This window comes from Aotus nancymaae, unplaced genomic scaffold, assembly GCF_030222135.1.
Source record: "Aotus nancymaae isolate 86718 unplaced genomic scaffold, 86718_ANA_hifiasm-v0.15.2.pri h1tg000053l, whole genome shotgun sequence".
In the NCBI taxonomy this organism is placed as follows: domain Eukaryota; kingdom Metazoa; phylum Chordata; class Mammalia; order Primates; family Aotidae; genus Aotus; species Aotus nancymaae.
In genome coordinates, this window is record NW_026988467.1 from 17,938,743 (window position 1) to 17,959,381 (window position 20,639).

Below are 20,639 nucleotides of genomic sequence, written 5' to 3' on the forward strand. Positions count from 1 at the left end.
CCAGAGTGCAGTGGCAAAATGATGGCTCACCACAGCTTCGACCTCTCAGGCTCAAGCAATCCTTCCACCTCAGCACCCTCCCCCACCCAGTAGCTGGGACTACAGGCGTGCTCACCATATCCGGCTAATTTTATATTTTCTGTAGATATGGGGTCTTACTATGTTGCCCAAGCTGGTCTTGAAGTCCTGGGCTGAACTAATCCTCCCGCCTGGAACTCCCAAAGTCCTGAGAGTACAGGCATGATCTACTGTGCCTGGTTTCCTTTAAATACTTTTAACTTTCTTTTTCTTCAGGACTCAAAATTGTGTAATTGCAATCTACCTACCTCAGCCTGCCAAAGTATTGGGATTTCAGGCATGAGCCACCATATCAGGCCTGCGTTATTTTTCTATACAGCACTTATCACCATCTGACAATTATGTCTGGGTACTACCTTTTATCTCAATACAATAAAATTTTGTGGAAAAAAAAGGCTTGTTTCATTCACTGCTATATCCTTAGCTTTGTTTGTTTGTTTGTTTTGAGACTGAGTCTCACTCTGTTGTGCAGGCTGGAGTGCAATGGCACAACCTCGGCTCACTGCAAACTCTGCCTCCCAGGTTCAAGCGATTCTCCTGCCTCAGCCTCCTGAGTTGCTGGGATTACAGGCATGCGCCACCACACCTGGCTAACTTTTTTTCCATTCTTAGTAGAGACAGGGTTTCACCATGTTAGTCAGGCTGGTCTCGAACTCCTGACCTCGTGATACGCCCACCTCAGCCTCCCAAAGTGGTGGGATTACAGGTGTGAGCCACCACGCCCGGCCTATCCTCAGCTTTTAATACAATACCTTATACACAGTAGGCATGCAATTAATGTTTGTTAAATGAAGGAACAAATGAATGCATTCCTTAACCCCACCTGTGCATGAGGCCATCCTGGCTTCCTAGCAATAATAAACTAATAGATTGTTTTGAGGACTCTGGGATTCAAACAACAACTATCTTGTAACTACCATCTTACATTGTAATACCAGGCACTAATATTCAAGAAATTATCTCAGCTCCTCCAGCACAAAATGTGAGAAGAGCACAAACAACACACTTTAAAAAGTAACACAATTTAAAAAGTATCTATATTAAGGACAGATGTCTTATAAATTGCATAATTCACTTCACTAGATCTGCCAGTAAAGCAAAAAATATTTCTCCCTACTTAAATGCACTCATGGAAATAAATTCATATTAATAGTTTTGGCTAGGATGGTGGCTCATGCCTATAATCCCAGCACTTTGGGAGGCCAGGGGTGGGGTGGCAAATCACCTGAGGTCAGGAGTTCAAGACCAGCCTGGCAAACATGGTAAAACCCTGTCTCTAATACAAATATAAAAATTAGCCAGGAGTGGTGGCAGGTGCCTGTAATCCCAGCTACACGGAAGCCTGAAGCAGGAGAATTTGCTGGAACCTGGCAGGCAGAGGTTGCAGTGAGCCAAGACCATGCCATGCACTCCAGCCTGAGTGACAAAAGCGAAACTCTCACGCGCGCGCGCACACACACACAAAAGTTCCAACACTGTCAATTATGTAACTTTGCTTTGGTCATTATGAAGCTCAGATTCATAACTCCAACCCACATCCATCAGTTATCCAGGTTCTTTTGTCTTCATTTCTGTATAACACTCATGGCTCTACCTACCTCTTTAGTTATTTTTTAATCTCTATTCTTATATTGTCTCATTGCCTTGATTTCCTAAATCTAGTTTTTTCACCTAGTATTTCAAGCATTTTTATAATCCTTCATGAAATGATTACAATTTTGAATGTTGAAATTTGACACAGATTAATTCAAAAGATTCTGTTTCTGCTTAGGAAAAAGAAAGCTGCAAAGAATATCACACTCACTCTAAAAGGAGAAAAGGCTACATAATATAAAATGTAACTTTTCTTTCGCCCATTAGAAAGCTGAACTTGCAAGGGAACAAAATGAATTGAATTCCAAAGAAGGACAAGGTCCTCCAATAAAGAACAGACAAAATGGCAGACCACGAGAGAAAGAGATGGTTAGCTGTAATAAGAAAAATCTGGCTGGGTGCAGTGGGTCACACCTGTAATCCCAGCACTTTGGGAGGCCAAGGCAGGTAGATCATGAGGTCAGGCACTCAAAGACCAGCCTGGCCAACATAGTGAAACCCCGTCTCTACTAAAACTACAAAAAAGTAGCCAGGTGTAGTGGTAAGTGTCTGTAATCCCAGCTACTCGGGAGGTTGAGACAGGAGAACTGCTTAAACCTGGGAGGCAGAGGTTGCAGTAAGCCGAGATCGCACCACTACATTCCACCTCAGGCGACAGTGTGAGACTCTGTCTCAAAAACAAAGAAAAAATCTGCTAAAAGTTTAATAAATTCCTAAAAATTAAAAAGTGGCTGGCATATCAGTTTCCAAACTGAGTGCCCAGACACAAGGCTCTTGGTAAGTATTATATTATATTCACTTGCAAGATCTTCACTACAAATCTCCACATGAGCAAGATCTTTACATATCTCTCACAGTTGCTCATGAGAAAGACTGGCCTCATGACAGAAACTGGAGAGAGTCCCATTTGATGGAACAGGAGTGCAAGAGGTAGATCCTCCACAGCTAGGAACAGGCACAAAGCCAAAATAGATTCCAAGGGTCCTTTCCTGCTATGAAGCAGAGGTTACTGACTGTAGAGAAGGCAGCAAACCCTTTTCTTCCCCAGGATATTTCCAAAATCTACTGTTGCCAGGATGAAGAAATAACAACCTCCCACCCTAAACCTAGTGAGGAAGAGGATGGAAACTATCTTGGACCTAGGATTCCATACTGATACATCAAGCAGAAGTTTGCTACCACCGGGCATGGGGTGAGAAATTCCAACCCAAGAATAACCACAAATATAAGACAAACACTGACTGCCACATGGAAGAGGGGAGGTAACACTGACAAAGCCACATCTGAGACCCAGGTACATGAGGTCTGCATAAGACTGAGGGTGGATCCAGATAACTGCCTCTAGCACAATCCTAGCACCTAGTACCAAGCAATGATATTCTACCACTGTGGGTAAATTAGTTACCACTTTAAGACCCTAAAGCCTGTGGTACACCAAAGGTAATGACAATAACAATAAAAACCCAAGCTAGAGCCAAGTGCAGTAGCTGTGATCCCAGCACTTTAGGAGGACAAGGCGGGAGGATCACATGAGCCCAGGAGTTGAAGATCAGCCTGGGCAACACAGGGAGACCCCACCTCTTTTTTTTTTTGAGATGAAATCTCACTCTGTTACCCAGGCTGGAGTACAGTGGTGCAATCTTGGCTCACTGAAACATCTGCCTCCAGGGTTCAAGCAATTCTCCTGCCTCAGTCTCCCAAGTGGCTGGGACTACAGGTGCATGCCACCACAAACAGCTAATTTTCTGTATTTGTTTAGGTAGAGACGGGGTTTCACCATGTTGGCCAGGGTGGTCTCGAACTCCTGACCTCAAGTGATCTACCCACCTCAGCCTCCCAAAATGCTGAGATTACAGGCGTGAGCTAACTAGCTCAACTAAGTACCCAATACTTGACGCTTAAAGGCCTGAAAGAAGAGGCATACCAATTTCCAAACATAAATGTTACTTATCTCATTCTCTACTGTTCTTACATACAATGCTTAATGCTTAATCAAAACTTAGAAGACACAAATAGAGAAAAAACCACCTATAGGGAAAAGAGCAATTAATACAACTAGATTCAGGGATAACACAGATGCTAGAAAAATGAAGACAGGAATTTTTCTGTAATTATGATTAGTATGTTAAAGGGCACAGTGAAAAAGGAGACAACATACATGAACAGATGAGTAATTTCAGGAAGAAAAATTATTTTTCGATGGAGTAATTTCAAAAGCTAAATGCAAATACTAGAAACAAAAAACAGTGCCAGCCAGGCATGGTGGTTCATGCTTGTAACTCTAGCACTTTCAGAGGCCTAGGTGGGTGGATCACCTGAGGTCAGGAGTTCAAGACCAGCCTGGTCAACATGATGTAACCCCGTCTCTACTAATAATACAAAAATTAGCCGGGCATGGTGGCGTGCGCCTGTAATCCCAGCTACTCAGGAAGCTGAGGTACAAAAATCACTTGAACCCAGGAGGCAAAGGCTGCAGTAAGCCAAGATCACGCCACTGCACTCCAGCCTGGGCAACAGAGTGAGACTCTGTCTCAAAAAAAGAAAAAAAAGACTCAATGGACTTCAAGATACATGAAAATATATCAACAGAAATTACCCAAACTAAAACATAGGAAGGAAAAAACAAAAACAAACAAAAAAAAAAAAAAAAAAAAAAAAAAAACAAGAAAAAGAGGTTCCACTAATGTGGGAAAATAGCAAATGGTATAATATACATATAACTGGATTCAGAGAAGGAAAAAAAGACTAAAATAAAAGAAATATTTGAGATAACGAACTAGAATTTTCCAGAAAAAAATTAAGAATTCCAAACCACAGATCCAGGAAGTTTAGAGAAATCCTAATCAGGGTAAATATAAAACAAATCAACAAACACACAAGTCTGGAAACATCAAAGTCAAATAGCTTGAAGACACCAAGAAGAAAAAAATAAAAAATTACATATATACTTAAGTAAGAAGTAATACAAGTCTTGTGAGAATTAATATAAGCCAGAAAACAATTATTTTTACATTACTTTAAAAGAGTGTGGCCAGGCATGGTGGCTCATGCCTGTAAACCCTGCACTTTTGGCAGCTGAGGCAGGAGGATAGCTTGAGCCAAGGAGTTTGAGACTGGCCTGGGCAATATGGCAAAACCCATCTCTATAAGAAATTGCAAACTTTGCCAGGCGTGGTCATGTGTGCCTGTAGTCCAAGCTACTTGGGAGGCTGAGGTGGATCACCTGTGCCTGGGGAGGTCAAGGTTGCAGTAAGCTGTGATCGTATTACTGTACTCCAGCCTGGGAAATGGTGTGACCCTGTCTTAAAAAAAAATTTTTTTTCATAATCAAAAAAAGGAAGAAAAAACCTTATCAACACAGACTTTTATATGAGGAAAAGTATTTTTCAACAATGAAGGCAATATAAAGATCAATATTATTAATATAATGTTCTTCATACCAAAGTAAAACTATTGTTAGATATTTTTACTCAAAACTCAATAAACATAGTCAAAGTGATATTGTCCTTGAAATGAGATTTAAAAACTGAGAGATTCAAACATTTTCCTTAACATTCAAATGAAAGTTTATCAGAGGTTCTTTCTGAATAGTGAAATCAGGGTCTCTTCATAGCTTTTATCTGTTTTTCAAACAGTCATGCTCTGTCACCCAGGCTAGAGTACAGTGGTGCTCACTGAAGCCTGGATTTCTTGGGCTCGACAGATCCTCCCGCCTCAGCCTCCCAAGTATTATAGCTAGGACCACAGGCATAATCCACCACACCCAGCTTATATTTTATTTTCTGTACAGATGGGGTCTCACTATGTTGCATAGGCTGGTGTCAAACTCCTAGGATCAAGCAATCCTCCCATCTCAGCCTCCCAAAATGCTAGAAGTATAGGATGAGCTACCACACCCAGCTTTCAGAGCTTTTAAAACTTCCATTTTTTTTTTTTTTAAACAGAATATCATCCTGTCACCCAGGCTGGAGTGCAGTGGAGTGATCTTGGCTAACTGCAACCTCCGCCTCCCAGGTTCAAGAGATTCGCCTGCCTCAACCTCCCGAGTAGCTGGAATTACAGGTGCACACCATCATGCCTAGCTAATTTTTGTGTTTTTGGTAGAGATGGAGTTTCACCATATTGATCAGGCTGGTCTTAAACTCTTGGACTCAAGCGATCCACCCACCTCGGCTCCCCAAGTGCTGGAATTGTAAGTGTGAGCCAACACACCTAGACCCAAATTTTTCATTATGAACATTTACTTTTGTTTCAAATGGAAAAATATCCTATTAAACAAAAATGACAATGTACCAGATTTAATTAAATAATGTTACACTTTACAGACAGGGCTGAGGTCAAGCACAAAGCCTTCTGAAGTCTTCTTTCTTAATGACTGTTGTCTATGCTATTGGTTTGGAGTACCACTGACTCCCTATAAGAGGATGAAGATGCAACAATCAAGGAAACATAGTCCTACCTTTCAGAGTGTTGAAAATCTAGGAGTAGCTTCTAACTGATAAATTCCACTCATTGACACTATCTCCAACAATTGAAGCTAATAACACACCAGGCTTTCAGGCAACTGTTTAAATTCAAAGGCCACAAATACTAAGGTTTGAAAAATACCTGATATGCTAAGAGAGCACCCAGGATGATTCATATACTATATACTCTAGTCTTCCCCATTATCCTAATAATGTAAGCATTGTTATTCTCATTTATAGATAAATAAGTATCATGAGAATTCGGATGCTTAAAGGTCACCATCATCACAAGCAATGTTCTCAGTTGTTGAACTGTACTTATTGCCGAGAATTCCACCGTGGATTTCAATGTCACTTGCTGCTTCTATGCTTACACCTAAATACAGCAAACAGACCATAGTTACTTAATAAAATCTCACATTAGAATTTTACTTCACTGGGAAAAATAATTTTAAACAGTCTTATTCCTGCCCTTTATAAAATTAAAATCTTAACAGCTCAAAATATTGGGTATTAACACTGAGATTAACTCTTTCAAACTTCACATTCCTGTATCTCAGTCATGAGACCTAATAACGCTCCAGAAATACAACGTTGGAACTAAGTACAGAAAATACCTTACAGGCTGAAAAAAATACCCACATGTCCGTTGAGATTTAATAATTCTGATTTCTTAGCTGAAACAAAAACAGACACCTGGAAAACTCAGACATACATATGAATAAATATAGAAATACATTGGGCTGGCCAGGTAGGGTGGCACGTGCCTGTAATCCCAGCATTTTGGAGGGACGAGGCAGACGGATCACATGAGGTTAAGAGTTCAAGACCAGCCTAGCCAACATGGTGAAACCCCCATCTCTACTAAAAATAACAAAAATTAGCTGAGCATGGTGGTACACACCTGTAATCCCAGCTACTTGGAAGCCTGAGGCATGGGAATCGCTTGAGCTCAGGAGGCAGAGGTTGCAGTGAGCCAAGACTGCAACACTGCACTCCAGCCTGGACGACAGAGTGAGACTCCATCTCAAAAAATAATAAAAATAAAAATAAAAGAAATATAATGGGCTAATGAATCCCAAATTCAGGATACCAGTTACCTCTGGTGAAAGAGAGGAGCAAGTGATCAAGGACGGCACATGCAAGGAACTTTATATTTTGTTTGTGAAGCCAGTTGATGAACAATGCATTGCTCTGCTATATTATAGCGTATTTTTATAGAGTACTACGCAGTATTTTTTATTTTTGTCTTATTCTCTTATAGCTACCAATCTCAGACATATATACAGTATATTAAAATATAATTGTTTGAGGTTTTCAAACCAGATGTGCCACTTTACATCTGCCTAAACACAAACATAAATTTCACATAAAACATCATCATCATGTTACTGCTATAGATCCTAAGAGAAGAAATACATCCCACCACATACACTAAATTTACACACAAATTCCATTCATGAGATGCAAATGCCTTTTGTAACAGAAGACAGTAAAACCTATTTTCATCATCTATACAATGAGGTCAACACCACCTGCATAGTCACAGCAGGATTATGAAAATTAAACAGGGTAGACCAGGTGTGGTGGTTCACGCCTATCATCCCAGCACTTTGGGAAGCAGAGACAGGTGGATCACCTGGGTCAGGAGTTCGAGACCAGCCTGACCAACAAGCTGAAACCGTCTCTACCAAAAATACAAAATTAGCCAGGTATGGTGGTGCATGCCTGTGATCCCAGGTACCTGGGAAGCTGAGGCAGGAGAATCACTTAAACCTGGGAGGTGGAGGTTGCAGTGAACCGAGATTGCACCACTGCACTCCAGCCTGGGCAACAAGAGCAAAACTCCATCACAAAAAAAACAGAAAGAAAATTAAATGGGGTAAAAAATCAATAGTCCACATAGAATATTTTCATCAAATGTTTGTTATTATTACTGGCAAAAGCTAACACAGAAAGATGCAAAAATACGAGACTGTATATCAGTATTCACTAAAACTAGAGTCCTCACATGTGGTCTTACTCCTGACAGTATATACATTTTCCCTGACTCCCAATTTGTAGAATAAGCCTGGGAATCAATTCATGCATAACTAATATGGGTAATATAACACACCCAGGTCCCAGCCATACAATCAATCATGCCAGAGCTCTCTGTTCTAAGTAGAAAGACCTCTAACAGTAAGTATATTATCTACTTTATTCCCAGCATAGACAGACCTTTATGAAAACAGAAACAAAGAACACAAAGAACATATTCCCTTGCCAAAAGGAAAAAAAAAAAAAAAAAAAAAAAATTCTTCCTTGTCTTAACTACATGGTTTAGTGGAAAAAACTGAAATATAATAAAATGACAATACAATGCCCAAATGCCTGGACAAAGTTACCCACAGCTGTTAGTAGAGTAACTAACCCAAGAAGGAAATGGTAGGAACCATCACAATACTGATAGGTATTGCCTGTCATATAGCTCTGCCTCTTCATCCTTTCCCTTGCATCTTAATTCTGCTAGTTGTGATCCTTTCTAAAAGCAGACAGAAAACAGTATTTACGCTTTAATATATTACAGTACTGCACTGTTCAATAGGTAGCCTCCAGGAATGCTGGGGCTATTGAACACTTGAAATCTGCCTGGTACAAGATGAGGTGTGCTGTTAAAGTATAAAACATACACTGAAGTGCAAAGACTTAGTATAAACAATGTAAAATACAGTATCTCACTGAGAATTTTTATATGATCATGTCTTAATAATAATGTCTTAACAATAATGAGTTAAATAAATATTATTAAAATTGATTTCTCCTGTTTCTTTTTACTTTTTAATGTAGCTACTAGAAAATCTAAAATACGGCCGGGCATGGTGGCTCACACCTGTAATCCCAGCACTTCGGAAGGCCGAGGCAGGCAGATCACCTGAGGTCAAGAGTTTGAGACCAGCCTGGCCAACATGGGAGAAACCGCGTCTCTACTAAAAATACAAAATTAGCCGGGCACGGTGGCACATGCCTGTAATCCCAGCTACTCTAAAGGCTGAGGCAGGAGAATCACTTAAACTTGGGAGGTGGAGGTTGCAGTGAGCCAAGATTGCACCATTGCACTCCAGCCCGGGCAACAAGAGTGAAACTCTGTCTCAACAATAACAAAGAAAATCTAAAATTACATGGCTGGTTCTCGTGATATTAATTTGTTTTGTTTTTCCTTTTTTTTTTTCTTTTTGGAGACAAGGTCTCACTCTGTTGCTCAGGCTAGAGTGCAGTGGCACAAGCATAGTTCACTGCAGCTTTGAACTCCTGGGCTAAAGTGATCCTAATGTGATTACAGGCATGAGCCACCACACCTGGCTAATTTTGTATTTTTAGTAGAGATGGGGTTTCTCCATGTTGGCCAGGCTGGTTTCAAACTCTTGACCTCAGGTGATCCGCCCGCCTCGGCCTTCCAAAGTGCTGGGATTACACTCCAGCCTGGCGATACAGCGAGACTCCGTCTCAAATAATAATAATAATAATAATAATAACAACAACAACAACAACAACCACCACCACCACCACCAAGCATGATGGTGCACACTTGTAGTCCCAGCTGCTCAGGAGGCTAAAGTGGGAGGACCACTTGAGACTGGTGGTCAAGGCTGCAGTGAGCTACAATGGTGCCACTGCACTCCAGCCTGATCAACAGAAGACCCTGTCTCAAAAAAAAATAAAAGTTAATTAAATGTGAATCCCAGATTGAAACTCTAAAAATAATTATTAGCTAAATCTAACTAAATCTAAATGTAATATTTTTTAAAAGTAAACAAAGAAAAGACATATGTTGTCAGAATTCTAATTACCTTGGGCACGTTTTGGTTTGACAATGATACTCATTAACCCAACAAATTAAAACCACAAGTTTTCTGAATTAAGCGATATGGAATAAAACTGTTTCTCCTCCTTTTGCATTGAATTACACTAAAAATAGCCCATGGAAACGTGGTTCATCAAAGTCAGACCCAACATCAAACCCCAAGCTTTTTCGAAAGAAACACAGAGGAGAAAATTTCAAAATATCCTGGAAACACCATTAATTGCACTAATGCAATCCATTTAAATTACCTGTCTGTCCATATTTATAGAATCAGTCCCCCAGAGCTAAAAGTCAGAGCTCTGGCTCTTCAATGTCTAGGAGAGAAGTCATAAAAATTAACTCAATAGGTACATGAATCACACTGACCCAAGTCCCTCAAGAGTGACCTAAGGAAAATGTACAACAGATTTACGAATAAAAAATACACAAGTTCACTCCAGCCAAAAAAGAGAGAATTCCTAAGCCCTCCTTCCCCAAAACCAAGAAGGTTGTACACAGCTGAGAAGATTCAACATAGACCAAAGGAAATATAAATTGCTCTTAATATCGAGACATCTGGTGGGGTACAGTAGTTCACGCCTGTAATCCCAGCACTTTGGGAGGCTGAGGCAAGCAGATCACTTCAGGTCAGGAGTTCAAGACCAGCCTGGCCAACATGGCCAAACCCAGTCTCTACTAAAAATATAGCCAAGCATGATGGTACACACCTGTAATCCCAGCTACTCAGGTGGCTGAGGTAGGAGAATCATTGGAACCTGAGAGGCAGAGGTTGCAGTGACCCAAGATCACACCACTGTATGCCAGCCTGGGCAACAGAGCAAGACTGTTTCAAAAAACTAAAAATTAAAAAAGTTCACTTCCTGATGGGCAGAAAAAAAAAAGCTAAATACTATCATTGCCCATTAGTTTCTTTTGTTTTGCTTTGTTTTTTCAGACAATGTCTCACCCTGTCACCCAGGCTAGAGTGCCGTGGTGTGATCACAGCTCACTGCAGCCTTGACCTCCTGGGCTCAAGCAATCCTCATACCTCAGCCTCCGGAGCAGCTGGGACTACAGGTGTGCACCACAAATTTAAAAAAAAAAAAATTTTATTTTAATTTGTTGTAGAGACAAGGTCTCATATGTTGCCCAAGCTGGTCTCAAACTCCTGAGCTCAAGCAATACTCTTGCCTTGGCCTCCCAAAATGCTGGGATTACAGGCATGAGCCACTGTGCCCAGCTCAGTTTCTAACTTTGACTAATTAGATAAATGGTAATGAAATATTCCAAGTTTTTCTAACTTTGACTAATTAGATAAATGGCAATGAAATATTCCAAGTTTTTCTAACTTTGACCAATTAGATAAATGGCAATGAAATATTCCAAGAAGTTGGCAGGGTCTGTGTCTGGGTAAACCACAGTGTGTGAAGCAGCCTCTCTTCGCTGGCCTCCTTTATGTGACTTGCAGCATCCTAACGTGCAAGCTGGCTTACTCTAAAGACGCCTAGCTTGTGTGGCCCTGTGACCTGCAGGTATTGGAGATCCACAGCTAAGACGCTGGGATCCCCTGGAAGCCTAGAAATGATGGAGCCTTCTGTTGTACCGGAGTGAGTCAAGGAATGGGCCACACTCTGAGAATAAATTATGAGTCCTTTATTAAGCCAGCGACCAAGCGTGGCTAACGCCCAAAATTCTCTCAGCCTGAAGAAAAAGAACCGTTGACATTTAGGGATGTGGCCATAGAATTCTCTCTGGAGGAGTGGCAATGCCTGGACACTGCACAGCAGAATTTATATAGGAATGTGATGTTAGAGAACTACAGAAACCTGGCCTTCCTGGGCAGACAAGCAACCTCATCAAGCAGTTCCCTGACAGCATAGCCAGGTAAATCCACAAAGATGGGAAAAAAACAGCACAAAAAAGATGAAACCATCAAAGACTAGAACACCTCTTCTCCTTCAAGGCATCACAACTCCTCAACAACACAGGATCACAACTTGACCGAGGAGTGAGACGAATTGACAGAAACAGGCTTCAGAAGGTGGCTAATAACAAACATTTCTGAGCTAAAGGAACATGTTTGAACTCAATGCAAGGAAACCAAAAACCTTGAAAAAAAGTTAGACAAAATGCTAATTGGAATAACCAGGTTAGAGAAGAACATAAACGACTTGATGGAGTTGAAAACCCCAGCACAAGAACTACGTGGAGCAAACACAAGTTTTAATAGCCAGATCGATCAAGGAGAAGAAAGGATATCAGAGATTGAAGATCAACTCAATGAAATAAAAAGAGAAGGCAAGACAAGAGAAAAAAGAGTGAAAAGAAATGAACAAAGCCTCCAAGAAATATGGGATTATGTGAAAAGACCTAATCTACACTTGATCAGTATATCTGAATATGATGGGGAGAATGAATCCAAGCTGGAAAATATGTTCCAGGATATTATCCAGCAGAACTTCCCAAGCCTAGCAAGGCAGTCCAAATTTCAAATTCAAGAAATACAGAGAACTCCACAAAGATATTCCTCAAGAAGAGCAACCCCAAGGCACATAATCGTCAGATTCACCAGGGTTGAAATGAAGGAAAAAATGCTAAGGGCAGCCAGAGAGAAAGGCCAGGTCACCCACAGAGGGAAGCCTATCAGACTCATAGCAGATCTCTCTGCAGAAACCCTACAAGCCAGAAGAGAGTGGGGGCCAATATTCAATATCCTTAAAGAAAAGAACTTTGAACCCAGAATCTCATATCCAGCCAAACTAAGCTTCATAAGTGAAGGAGAAATAAAATCCTTTACAGACAAGCAATTATTGAGAGATTTTGTCACCACCAGACCTGCCCTACAAGAGCTCCTGAAAGAAACACTAAGCATGGAAAGGAACAAGCACCAGTCACTGCAAAAGCAAACCAGTTGGCAAAGACCAAAAACGCAATGAAGAAAATGAGTCAACTGATAGGAAAGAAAACCAGCCAGTAACAAAATGGCAGAATCAGATCCACACATAACAATATTAACATTGAATGTAAATGGCCTAAATGCCCCAATCAAAAGACACAGACTGGCCAACTGGATAAAAAGTCAGAACCCATCGGTGTGCTGTATTCAGGAAACCCATCACACATACAAAGACACACATAGACTCAAAATAAAGGGATGGAAGAAGATTTACCAAGCAAATAGAGAACAAAAAAAAGCAGGGGTTGCAATCCTAGTCTCTGATAAAATGGGACTTCAAACTAACAAAGATCAAAAGAGACAAAGAAGGACACTACATAATGGTAAAAGGATCAATCCAACAGGAAGAGCTAAGTATCCTAAATACATACGCCCCCAATACAGGAGCACCCAGATACATAAAGCAAGTTCTTAACAACCTAAAATGAGATTTAGACTCCCACACAATAATAGTGGGAGGCTTCAACACTCCACTGTCAATATTAGACAGATGAATGAGACAGAAAATTAACAAGGATATCCAGGACTTGAATGCAGAGCTGGACCAAGTGGACCTAATACACATATACAGAACGCTCCACCCCAAATCCACAGAATATACATTTTTCTCAGCACCACATCATACTTACTCTAAAATTGACCACATCATTGGAAGCAAATCACTCCTCAGCAAATGCAAAAGAACAGAAACCGTAACAGTCTATCAGACCACAGCACAGTCAGACTAGGACTCAGGATCAAGAAACACACACAAACCTGCACAACCACTTGGAAACTGAACAACCTGTTTCTGAGTGTCGACTGGAAACTGTCTCAAAAAAAAAAAAGAAATTATTAGACTTCCACAGAATCAACCCAAATGCCCATCAATGATAGACTGGACAAAGAAAATGTGGTACATATACACCATGGAATACTATGCAGCCATAAAAAATGAGTCTGCGTCCTTTGTAGGAACTTGGATGAATCTGGAAACCATCATTCTCAGCAAACTAACACAAGAACAGAAAGCCAAACACCGTATGTTCTCACTCATGGGTGGGTGTTGAACAACGAGAACACATGGACTCAGGGAGAGGAGCATCACACACTGGGGGCAGTTGAGGGGGGTAGGGGAGAGACAGCGGCGGGTGGGGAGGGATAACATGGGGAGAAATGCCAGATACAGTATGCACCTAAAGTAAATAAATTAATTAAAAAAAATTTTTTTTAAAAACTTAGTTTCATAAACAAGATTATCTGAGCTTCAAAAGAACAGCACAAGAGAATTTTTGGCCTGGTATTTATGAACATAGATGCAAAAAATACTGAAGCCATTCTGATCTTTCATAAAAAAAAGACATAAATGGAAAACCAAAAATTGTATGTTCTCATAAGTGGAAGCTAAATCATGAGGCTGCAAAGGCACAAAAGTGATAAATGGCATTTGTGGAGTCACCAGGATGGAAGTAAGGGTGAGGGATAAGACTGAGTACGGTGTACACTGCTCAGGTGATGGGTGCACCAAAATCTCAATTACCACTGCTTATCTACGTAACCAAAAACTATTGAAATAAATGAATACAACAAGGAAAAAAAAAAAAAAAGAAATATTCCAAGTTTTAAGAAGATGTCAAGTACAAAATGCTTGGTTGCACTTTATCAGGTCCCAAAACAAACCCACTTCAAAAGAAAAAAACATCTTCCTCTACCCATTTGCCAAACCCTATTTATACTATTACTCTAGAAAAGAAACTAAAAGAATATCTCCACTGAGAAATAAAGAAATCAACTTACTTCTGGATAATGACAAGTCAAAAATCTTAACAAGAAGGCTGGGCATGGTGGCTCACACCTTTAATTCCAGAACACCGGGAAGGTAAGGCAGGATAATCGCTTGAGGCCAGGAGTTTGAGGCAGGAGTAAGCTACAATATCGCCACTGCACTCCAGCCTGGGTGACAGAGTGATATCCTGTCTGAGGGAAAAAAAAACTTAAGAAACAATAGGCTCTAAATAAAACAATAAGCATCATGCTGGTAACTCAAAGCTTTCAAAAAAGGCAAATACCATATATTATATGCATGATTTAAATAAACTCATTATTGAGCATCCTAATTCTCTAAGCTAGAGGTCTTAACTTAGCAAATATTTCCCACATTCTTAAAAACACCCTCCAGATTTGGCTGAGGCTCTCTTCTCTCAATAAGAGTATGTCAGACTGGGCGCAGTGGCACACACCCGTAATCCCAGCACTTTGGGAGGCCGAGGCAGGAGGATCACGAGGTCAAGAGATCTAAACCATCCTGGTCAACATGGTGAAACCCTGTCTCTACTAAAAACAAAAAAATTAGCTGGCGTGGTGGTACACATCTGTAGTACCAGCTATTCAAGAGGCTGAGGCAGGAGAATCGCTTGAACCTGGAAGGTGGAGATTGCAGTGAGCCAAGATTGCGCCACTGCACTCCAGCCTGGTGACAGAGCGACACTCCTCAAAGAAAAAAAGTCATAATGTGTCTTTCTCAGGAAAATGGAATATTCTCTAGACATTTGTGGATAACCAACACAACAACAAAATCGTTATGAAACTGATTTTCCAATTGCAAAGAAGGCAATAACCTAAAGAAACAACAGAATAGGAACAATAAAATGTTCTTCCTTTCACTAAAATTAAAGGTCACAGTAGCATGGGCAAAAAAATTTTTTTTTAGACAGAGTCTCACTCTGTCACGCAGGCTGGAGTGCGGTAGCACAATCTCAGGTCACTGCAACCTCAACCCGTTGGGTTCAAGCAAGCCTCTCGCCTCAGCTATTTAGTGCCCCTAAATAGCTGGGTCTACAGGAATGCACCGCCACGCATGGCTAATTTTTCTATTTTTAGTAGAGACAGAGTTTCACCATATGCCCAGACTAGTCTTGAACTGGCCTCTTTTGATCCACCTGCCTTGGCCTCCCAAAGTGCTAGGATTACAGGCGTGAGCCACAACACCTGACCTTGGCAAAATTATTTATGCAGCAGGTTATAAAAAGATAAAATGAAAGTAAGTAGTTTTCAGCAATGGATGATATGAAAACTACTATTTGAAAACAAGACTATATTGTAAAAACTACACAAAATAGAACCTGAGAAAAGCAGACACATCCAGGGTTAGGAATGAAAAGCAGTTAATTACTTCCCTATTTTATAAAAGCTTTGAAGCTTCAGTTAAGTTCTTCACTCAAGGAACTAACAGCAAAATAAGATTTGTTAGCCATTTACTAAAATAAAAACTAACCATCACTTTAAAGGCATCTAAGGAAAAAATAAGGTGTTCTAAAATAAATTTTTCTGCACATCAATTTGAGAATGACTTAATGAATGTGATAAATCCATAATATATATTTTTTAACTCAGAAATAGCTATATTATAATCATTACAGTTTATATTTATTCAGCTAAATATCTTGAACCAACTGTTCTAGAACTTCACAAGTTAATGTTAACCCTCAAAAACATCCTAGGAACAATTATTATTCCCATTTTTCAAAATAGAAAACCCCAGTTCACAGCAGCAACGCAGTTTGCCCAAAGTCATGCTATATAAACGAAGAAGTGTCATCCAATTCCAACTGGGTAACCACTCACCAAATAGCTTCTCTTTCTGTGTCATGTTATAGAATGATCTACAACACACTGAATAAAGAAGAAAAGCTGTGGAATAGCATATATGTTTGAATTGAATATTACCATTTCTATTTGAGAAAAAAAAAATTTCTTTGTGTGTGTAAGTTTATGTATAGTTCTATGTTAAGAAAAAAGAAGTGTGGAAAAAGATTTTTATTTCAAAAGAACTTTGTATTTTTTTTCCCACCAAGAGAAAAAAAAAGATCCTGCTTACTCAGTGATTACGATACTACAGTATGCTTTCTATTTTACATTAAGAAAGTGAAGAAACGAGACAAAAAACAGATCCAACCTTGCAGGAGAGAAACAGTGCAGGGAACAGAAAAAGGTTTTTAAAAATGTCTACTTATGCCAGACACAGTGGCTTATGCCTGTAATCCCAACACTTTGGGAAGCCAAGGCAGGAAAATCATTTGAACCTAATCAAGACTAGCCTGGGCAACATAGTGAGACCCTGACTCTACCAAAAATTTTTTAAAATTTGTCAGCCGTGGTGGTGTGGGCCTATAGTCCCTGCTACAAGAGAGGCTGAGGTGGAAGAATCACTTGAGCCTGGGAAATCGAGGCTGCAGTGAGCTGTTATTGTGCCACTGTACTCCATCCAGCCTAGGCAACAGGGCAAGACCCTGTCTCAAAAAAAAAAAATTCTAATCAGTACCACAGAAAGAATATTTCCATAATTGTCTTATAAAGAAGATTTAGCCTGGCACAGTGGCGTGTGCCTATAATCTCAGTCATTTCCAAAAAATGGAGATAGATATATATTACTAAAACAGAAAGCTACTCTGGAGGCTGAAGCAGGAGGATTATTTGAGTCCAGGCACTTAAGACCAGCCTAGGCAACACAGTTAGACCTCATCTCATCTCAGGGAAAAAAAAAAAGTATTAGAATTTTTAAAGTGACTAATGGCCAGGCATAATGGCTCATGCCTGTAATCCCAGCATTTTGAGAGGTCACAGTAGGCGGACTACTTGAGCCTAGGAGTTTTAGACCAGCCTGGGCAACATGACGAAACCCTGACTCTAAAAAAAATACAAAAATTAGTCATTGTGGTAGTGTGTGCCTACAGTCCCAGCTACTCAGGAGGTTGACGTGGGAGGATCGCTTGAGCCTGGGAGGTGGAGGCTGCAGTGAATTGAGACTGTACAACTGCACTCCAGCCTGAGTGGCAGAGTGAGACCCTGTCTCCTCAAACGTTAATTTTTTTTTTTTAAGTGGCTAAATAGAATACATGAAGCAAAGCAAAATAATACAAAGTAAATATAAATAAGAAAGAAGAAAAACAACAAAGATCTAAATGGAATCAGGAACCAAACCACTTAAAACTCATAACAGCTAACACTTAATTTCTACAACCTTTTTACCTACTTCATACTGTGACATACTTCCCTTCACACATTTTGATCTACTTCTATAATTTATCGCAAAAATATCCATCCAAGTAAAAAAAGTTGTATAAAAATGTTCAGTGCAGCACAGTTCATAATATTAAAAAAAAAGAAATAAGTAGATTAGAAAGAATTGAATAAAAACAAATTAAGCAGCATCCATAAGTAATTATAGTCATTTCCGAGAAATAGAAATAGAAATAGATACATATTACAGAAATATAAAACTGTTACTAAAGAAATTACATTAAAAAGAAAAAACAGGTTGGGTACAGTGGCTCATGCCTGTAATCCCAGCACTTTGGGAGGTCAAGGTGGGCAGATCACTTGAAGTTAGGAGTTCAAGACCAGCCTGACCAACATGGTGAAACCCTATCTTTACTAAAAATATAAAAATTAGCTGGGTGTGGTCGTATATGCCTGTAATCCCAGTTACTAGAGAGGCTGAGGCAGGAGAAACACTTGAACCCAGGAGGCAGAGGTTGCAGTCAGCTGATATCACACCATTGCACTCAAGCCTGAGCGACAGAGCAAGAATCCGTCTCAGAAAAAAAAAAAAGAAAGAAAAGAAAGAAAAAATACTATAAAACAGGCCAGACGCGGTGGCTCACATCTGTAATCCCAGCACTTTGGGAGGCCAAGGTGGTGGATCACTTCAGGTCAGGAGTTCGAAACCAGCTTGGCCATCATGGTGAAACCACCTGTCTACTAAAAAGACAAAAATTAGCCAGGCATAGTGGTGCATGCCTATAGTCCCAGCTACTCTGGAGGCTGAGGCAGGAGAATCGCTTGAACCCAGGAGGCAGAGGTTGCAGTGAGCCGAGATCGTGCCACTGCACTCCATCCAGCCTAGGCAACAAAGTGAGACTCCATCTCAAATAAATAAATAAATAAATAAAACGAGTATACAACATTTTAGTTAAAGTTTAAAATGTTGTAACGGGCATAGAAAGTCTGGAGAAACACTTCAGTGAACTAACTCACTCTAGCCTCAATCTTGAGGGATCCCCTTGAGGGATCCTCCCACCTCAGCTTCCTGAGTAGCTAGAACTGTAGGCTAACACTACAGGAGCACACCACCACCCTTTTTTTTTTGGAGGAGGGAGAGATGGGGGTCTCACTCTGTTGCACTCTGTTGCCTAGGCTGGTCTCAAACTCCTGGCCTCAAGCAATCCTCCTATCTTGGCTTCCCAAAGTGCTGGACTTACAAGCATGAGCTACTGGTTCCTGGCCCTGCTTCAATCATTTTTATGGATGAAATACAACAGGAATCTCAAGAAATAAAAGCACCTTGGTACACTCTGGGTAGTAGACACGTTTAACAACATTTAACCGGGCCTAAATAGTAAAATGTCTTTGTCTCAGGTCATAAAGTAAATTTTAACAATAGATTATAAGCCATTAAAAGAAAAAGAATGAGTCCCATCTTTCAAAAAGGCCATCAAGGTACATTCTACCAGGCCAGATTTCTTTCTCGTAAGTTTTCCACCTCCTAATCCTTGAAATAGAGGGTTCTCAAACTATGCAGATCCTGGTCACAAATATCAACACAGCAGAACACTAGAAGAGCTAAAGCAAGTACTGATAAGCACATGCCTTGTTAAATAGTCTAATTCTCCAGGAAATGATTTTTGTTTTATGCTGGCCAGAATAATAATAGCATTGTTTCTTGGTCAGACGTGGTGGCTCATGCCTCTAATCCTAACACTCTGGGAGGCCAAGGTGGGAGGAATGCTTGAGCCCAGGTGTTAGAGACAAGCCTGGGCTACACAGCAAAAAAAAAAAAAAAAAAAAAAAAAAAAAAAAAAAAAGCCATTATTTATTGAGTACCAACCATATGCCTATCAGTGTTTTTGGTATTTTGTATAGAGGGCTCATGTAATCCTCATAACAACTTGTAAGATATCATTAACTGGCTGGGAACAGTGCCTCACACCTGTAATCCCAACACTCTGGGAGGCCAAGGCAGGCAGATCACAAGGTCGGGAGATCGAGACTACCCTGGCTAACATGGTGAAACCCTGTCTCTACTAGAAAAACAAAAAATTAGCTGGGCGTGGTGGCATGCATCTGTAGTATCAGCTACTTGGGAGGCTGAAGCAAGAGAATCGCTTGAACCCATGAGGGGGAGGTTGCAGTGAGCCGAGATCATGCCACTATACTTCAGCCTGGCAACAAAGCAAGACTTCGTCTCAAAAAAAAAAAAAAACAAAAAAAAAGATATCAACTGTCGTACAGACAAGAAAACCAAGTTCTAAAATGTTACATTAAGAGAACTGCCAAAGATCACATGACTACTTCAATAGAACCATAGCCTTAAAAAAAAAAAAACCCTAGGGCTTAACTCGAGTTTTGTTATATCTTCTAAAACCAATGATCTTGACCAATATACCTCTTGTCCAGTTTATTTATTTATTTATTTTTTAAGAGACTGGGTCTTACTATGCTTCCCAGGCTGGTCTCAAACATGTACCCTCAAATGATACTCCTACTCAGCCTCCTAACTCAGTGGGATTTCAGGTTTGAGCCACCCTGCCTAGCTATGATTCATGTTTTATCAAATTGAATTCATTTGAAACAAAATCAAATGTTTTAACAAATGGAATCATTTGAAACAAAATTATAAATGTATATACATTGTGATTTCCCTTAAGGAAAACATAATATTGAACCCAGGAGGTGGACCCCGGAA

At 40.1% G+C, this 20,639-nt stretch overlaps 1 protein-coding gene across 15 annotated transcripts in view; it reads right to left on the minus strand.

Annotated features, from left to right (window-relative positions):
• EIF4G3 (eukaryotic translation initiation factor 4 gamma 3) overlaps positions 1 to 20,639 on the minus strand; it is a 377,718-nt gene that overhangs the window by 323,395 nt on the left and 33,684 nt on the right. Inside the window, exon 1 of one of the 15 annotated variants that reach the window (XM_064363405.1) lies at positions 14,693 to 14,711. The exons of the other annotated variants lie outside the window; for them this stretch is intronic. The gene's annotated coding sequence lies outside the window, so the exon portion shown is untranslated. Of the gene's footprint in view, positions 1 to 14,692; positions 14,712 to 20,639 lie in introns of those variants that run through there. 15 annotated transcript variants of the gene reach the window in all.